Below are 6668 nucleotides of genomic sequence, written 5' to 3'. Positions count from 1 at the left end.
CTTCTGCCTCTTCCTTCGAATCAATTTTTTACACTTTGCTCATCACAAATGGATCCTTAGGTCAAGTAACATCATCTTGAACATCATGTTCTATTTTATTTTGTAGGTAACTTGTTCTGCCATTTCTCTAGGTGGCATACATTAAAAAAAAATAGTCTAAATAGAATAATACAAGGACAACATTGTGCTGATTCAATTTTGGTAGGAGTGACTATGAAAGGATAATCCGTGGTGTATAAATTCTCAGTTATGCCTTAAGGACGTTTTCTATATGAACTGGACCAAATATATCTTCTACTAGTTACAAGTTAGTACGGTAGAACTCATTCTTGTACTCACTGGCCAAACAGTAAGTGTAAAAGGGATAATACCCAATTGCAGCTTTACAAAAATGTTTATCTTTATGTAAGGGTTTTTGGTTTGTTTTTACTAACTACACTTTTTAGTTCTGTCTGTGGAGATCAGTTTAATGAAATAGCTTAGGGTTTTTATAGGGTTTTAGGGGGTAATATAATGTGTTTTTTTTTTTTTTTAAGGAGACAGCTTTGCACCCCATGGTTATTCAAGTTCAGGCTTGTATGCCAGAATATTCCCTCAGACTGTTTCAAAAGTGACAAAAGTCACAGGGGAAAAAAAATAAAATTAAAAATGGACTGGCATCTGTGAGAGAGAAAAGTTTAAGTATTTTCACAAAGTCACCCAGAAGTAGCAATCTGAACATCAGTGGGAGAACGATTACAGCATGTTGTAATATCGACTATCATTTGTAGGGTTGATACCATGCACAGCTTGTTTGTGCATAGTTTTACCAGATTGGTTTGGCAGCACCATTTTCTGTGCTGATATCTATGGCACTAGTATGAGACTTCTTTCTGCTGGCTAACTCAGCTGGTGAACAGGTAAATAAGCACTCGTAACCTCCATTTGTCTTAAAAGCAAGGGGCCGGGAGACTGCAAGAAACACTACTGATGCAACATGTATCAGACCAGTGAGAGACTAGACGTTGATGGCTACTGTGTAAAAAGTGAAGTGGTTAAAAACAAACAAAAAAAAAGGCATTTTGCAGATGCCTGAGGTAGAAACTAAATGGCTAAACCTCATTTAGAGGGAAGCCCTCAAAAGTAGGGCGAACTGCTGTGTGTCAAGAGACCTTCCAAAATGCCAAAGCAAATGAGAAAAAGCTGATTATGCAAAAACAGTCCGTGTTTGAGTTCTCGTGACATCTGTCGTGTCTTCCAGGCATTAACTCCGCTTCATCAATATCATTGTCTGATAAATGTATAGTCCTGTAACCTGCTGTGGCATCACTGAGAGTAAGCCCTCCAGAAACTGTCTGAGAGCTATATTTGGAAAAGGATGAGGAAGCCATTGTAAGACAAAGCATTGTAAAAGAGGGTCAAAGGTTTTTCTTGTTTTTTTTTTTTTTTTTTTTTTTTTTTTTTTTTTTTTTTTTTTAACTCCCAGTACTGCTACTTTCTGATGAATGTGAGTTTGTGATGTTGTCTCTCTAAGCTCTGAGACCTAACCTTAACACTACACTTCGCTTGGGCAGTGTAACATTTTGACAGCTGGTGTGAATCGTGAGGTTTAAGCTGCAGCTTGGTTTCAGAACCGTGCATAAAATACAGACTTTCCTTTGCCGAATTTCCTGCTTCGTGAGGATGAAATGTTCCTTAGGTTGGAATTGGTTTTCCTTGTATTTATTAGTGTCCATTTGCACTAACACTTGATCTTGGTGTAGGTGTGCAGAGCCTGCCGTAGCTGTGCCTGAAAGCTGGGTAGGTTTTGAGATGGTTTTGTTTACAAGCAACCTTACTGCTTACCAAGCTGGCCACAGTGGGAAATATCTCAATATCTCTGCTGCAATTTGCAGTGCCTTACTTTGGGGTTTGTGTCCACAGCTATAATTAATATTTTAAGTTTGGGTTTGGTTTTGTGGGTTGTTTTATTTTTATTTTTTATTTCTCTTAATTATAATTATTTTTATTGCCTGGCATTCTATCTAATCAATGCACATCAAGAAGCCTGCCATTTCTAAATCTTGATATATAATCAAAAGCTGTAAATATAGCGTAAGAATAACGCAGTGTTGCTGATATTTTTAAATGATGCGGCACTATGGTGGGGCTTGTGTCATGGGGTAATTTTTCCTTTTTTTTTTTTCCTCCTTGAAAATATGTTACGGGAATTATAGGTTTTGACTGCTTTCTCTGAAAGACTTTTCCCCACCAAAGTGCTTTGTTGTTGGTGTCCACTCCCGAATTGGAGATACCGGTACTGAGAGGGATCTGTGAAGTCACCTCTCTACCTTGGCCTCCCTATCTATGTGGTGTCTACTGCCAATCCTTTACAGAGAAACAGAGTGTGCCATTTTCCTTGTAGCTGTTTCAAGCAGCTTTTACCCATTTTCTCACTGACTCACTGATCCCTGTAGGGATTTGAGGATCCAACTCTGTCACTGACTGAAAGGGATGCTCTGCCATCAGCTAATGAAAACAAGTGGGTAGTTTTTTGGAAACTGCTTTATCAGCTCCACAAGATGAAGGGGCAGATGCTGTCCCCATGTCCCTCCTGGCACCTCTGCCCTCACAGACTAGTAGGGTGAGAGATTTCCCTACCCCAAAGCTGCGTGGCGTGGCCCCCTGCAGCCTTGAAGTGCCCCCTGTCATGCTTTTGGTGCTGGATCCAGGCTCTGAGTGTCTCTCTCTTGGACCGATCCCAGAGGATGGCCCTGGACCTGGATGAAACGTGTTTTTTTGTGGGAGCTGTGTGTGGCTGGATGCCTTTTACCCTCCCGTGCTCTGTCAGCAAAGCAGTCTGCACGTTTCCCAGCCTGTTTCTGATGTAACCAGCCTGCTTTACTTGAAGCAGGTTTTTAATTGCTTAAATTTAGGTTGGCTGATTGTGACTGAGGGTCTGTTCAGGAGAGTGGTGGGAGCTTTGGCAGAAGGGCAGTTATGAGGAACTGCCCTAAATTTCTCTTACTGTTCACGAAGCAACCATCCGTGTACAACCTTAGCTGACAGTAACACCTGGGGACAGGAGCAGTTGGCCATGCGTCGAGCTGAGGGTTGTCTTCTCCCGTCTCCACCGCAGTGCTTGGCAGTGGTGTCGTGAGCCTGCTCAGACACATTGCAAGCTTTCGCCTTTTCCAGTTGAGCCTGACCAAAAATACTCCGTGCACTGAATTTTGGGCCTTGTTTACAGTGCCGTGAGAATCAGTGCAGAGGGTTCTCCAGGACGTGTGAGGACTTGCTGTGAAGGGGCTGGTCTGCGAGTTTCTCCTCTGAAAATCTGCAGGTGCCTTGTGTAGGCTGGGAATATTTTTTTGTGTGTGTGTTCTGCATTTGGCCCGCATTAAAATCACGATTCTAGCAATGCCCTTTGGATTCAAGTATGGGAAGGAATTGTGCCCTACTGCTCGTGCTCTGTGCTTTAAAAACAGCAGGGGAGGATCGTGGTCTTCTACAATTCAGATCTGCCTTTCCACACTCTGACTCAAAACTACAGCAAGTTGTTGTACACAAGTCTCAGAGCTCTGCACAAGATGTTTTTGCATAATGGCCAGCACGGTAATCCTCGTTCTGCTCAAATTTGTGCAATAAAAATACCAAACTTACTACACTGAAGAAAAGCTTTGGTGAGACTTTAAAAACGTTACATAAAGCTGTAATGAATCAAGATGCTGGTAGTGCCTTCAAGATGGAAATTCATCTTTGTTCTGCTTTATTGCTGTAAGCAGCAGCAGATTAAATTTTAGATTAAATCTAAATTATTCATCTAGATTAGATTTTATGCCATTCAGAACTATCACTTTTGTACCTTTGAGAATTTAAGTGACTTAATGATTATTAAATCAGGATGATAATAATGGTTTTATATATTGTATACAATAATTTTTTTTTACAGTTTTGCAGTCATCGTTACCTTGAACTTCCATTAAAATAATTTTGAAATGTTTAACTATTTTTCCATTCCAAGCCTGTGGTCTTTTTAATGTATTATGCTCTTTTGGACTTAAGAACTTTTAAAAATATTTTGTAATCATTTTTAAAATAAAATATGACTTAAGTATGTGTTTCTCGTTTCTACTGCTGGTGCTTGGTGTCAGTATATAGCTCTCCCAGAACAAACCATAGGAAATAACATCATGCTTTGTTCCTGGTTTGGAGGAAGGAGCTTGCATTGTGTTTGCCTGTTACTGGGGAAGAGGGTCCAGCCTGCAAACCTGCAAAGCCGAGCCTTTTCAGTGGATGTTTCCAGGAGGAAAGGTCCAATAATGTTGGTGTTGTCTCATCCCACGGGGTCCAACCAAGCTAGTTTGTAACAGACTTTACACCTATTGTGTAAATGTGAGTAATTTAAGTGCTGGTTTCATGTTGTCTTGATAAGTTGGAGCTGAAAATTTGAATAACCTGCTAGGCTTGTTAAAGGCAGTAGCACAAACCAGGAAAAGGTGTCACAAGAAAATCCTATCTGCTGGTGGAGAAAAATGCAGGTGACTGAGTTACTAGGTTGAGGAGAAGCCACCTGATCTTTTTAAAATGTTTGTTTGATTGTCAGTAGTGGGGGTGAGGAAAAGGAAATCGTGTGCTTTCTGGCACACAAGATAGCTTTTTTTGTTTTATAATCCTACAGATTGCTTATTACCTGCATATTTTGTAAGCAGGAGAATGGCACTTCAAGCTGTCAGCACTGAAACTGGAACGACACTGTATTTTTCTGTATGTCATATATTAAAGGTGAAATTCTCTCGATGAAGTCGCTAGAGATGAACATAATTGTAAGGGGAAAAGGTCTCTAATGCTATTAATTAAGTTTAATTTGAAAACGAGGTGCAATCAATCAGAGCAAAATGTTGTGTTAAAAGGGTACGTCAGTGGTGGAGTTACAAAGCCTGAGAAGACAACTGAGAAGATCTAAGAAACGTGAGAAAGACTGAATAATTTGGAGCATGACCACACAGTTTCGGTGCTGTTACTGCTAGAATCGTGGCGACTCCTTTCTCAGCAGTGTGCTCCAAAATTAATTTGCTGTAAATTAACATTACAGCAGGGCAGAACACAGGCTAGTAGGCTGCAGGTTTCCTTTGTGAGTGGCACAGGTAGCACCTGGGTGCTGCTGCCTGCCTGTTGTTCGAGGCACATCCATCTTTCCTTGCTCTCAGCTGGGCTTTCTCCTTAGAGTGAGGAGCACGACAGCCACCTGCTTGCTCACACAGCCTTCTTCATGCAGCTCTGCAGGAACCGAGCAAGGTTAACTACGTGGCTGGGCTGTGGGTTTGACTTCCCTTTGACTTCAGGATAGCTATTCTTGGCCTGCTCAAGGGAACACGAGGAAGTCCAGTCATGGTTTTGCATTCTGGCTGTGCTGGCCACACGGTGCAGCTCCCCGCAGACAGATGATAAAGCTGCTGAGAAGCTGCAGGAGAGAAGTTTGCCCACAAGAGGGCAAAGATGATCCTGGGATTGAAATGATGTGGCCTGCAGGATTTCGCCCTCCTCCCACCTGGATTTTCACTGAAAGCCCCCTTGCCCTCTCCTCTCGTCAGTGTGGCTATAAATTGAAGAGCGTATTTCAGTGATATTTTTTCCAAATGCTTATTTTCCAAAATGTAGCCTGAAGGATTTCTGGTAATAGACAAATGCTGTCTCAAGGAGATATTTCATCTAAGCAGTTGGGATACGGTAAAGGTTTTGCTTCTATTCCTTTTATTTTGTAACCTGTCGAGATCTTTTTTAAAAATTCATTTTTATTATAAAGTCAGGCTTCAGCTGCATCATGACATCTGCACCTATAATGTGCTGTGCTGCAGCTTTGAAGATTTCCCTGGTCTGTATTATGCTGTGGTTTCCAATGAAAGGGCTGCGGCTCACGGGTAGGCGGGAGGCAGAAGAAAGGAATGGGGAGTACCCGAGCGTTTCTTGGACTCTGGGGAAGTTAAATGAGAGAAGCTTATTATCAAAAAAATGCAAATGATGCATGCTGGAAAAAAATTCAGGGTCTAGAAACAGAAATGTTGGCAGCCACAGCCGCAAAGCATGCCAGACAAGGCTTCTTGCAATTCCAGTCCTCTCCAGGCACCACAGCAAAACTTGCTCTGCCCAGCCCGCACGTCCTGACCACTCATTCAGTTTGTTTCTTACGACCTATTATCTCTTGGCTGAATATTAGAACAGGACGGGGCAAATAAAACAGCCTTGGCTGTTTTGAAGTTGGCAAGTCCTGAGGTGAGAGTCAGAGCTTCACAAGGAGGTGACAGCACAAGCACATTCTTCTGTAACGCGCTTCATTTGCAGCCTGATGAGAACAGCACACTGTGAGTATCCTGACAGGTATCTGGTGCTAGATATTCTGCATGAAAGCAGGTAGTATTCTGCAGTGCTGTGTCTGGAGAGTGCTGCAAAACGCTCTTTAGCCATCACTTGGGTCTGTCATAAGACTTACTGATGTCGTAATGTTGTAAGGCATAAGCATGACAATTTTCTTTACGCACCCTACCCTGGATTAGGTGAAGTGTTGCCCAAAATAATGCAAGCCTGTCTACCCTCAACAGAGCCCTCCTTTTAACCAGCTGTCATTCCAAAATCTCAGTGCAGACATTATCCTGAAATCCTCGCTCCCACTGAGCTGTAGGTAGGGAAGGAGCGGTTACTTCACAGCTTTG

The sequence above is a fragment of the Aythya ferina genome (assembly GCF_964211825.1).
Source record: "Aythya ferina genome assembly, chromosome: 2".
NCBI lineage: Eukaryota > Metazoa > Chordata > Aves > Anseriformes > Anatidae > Aythya > Aythya ferina.
Note: the sequence above shows the minus strand (reverse complement) of the source record.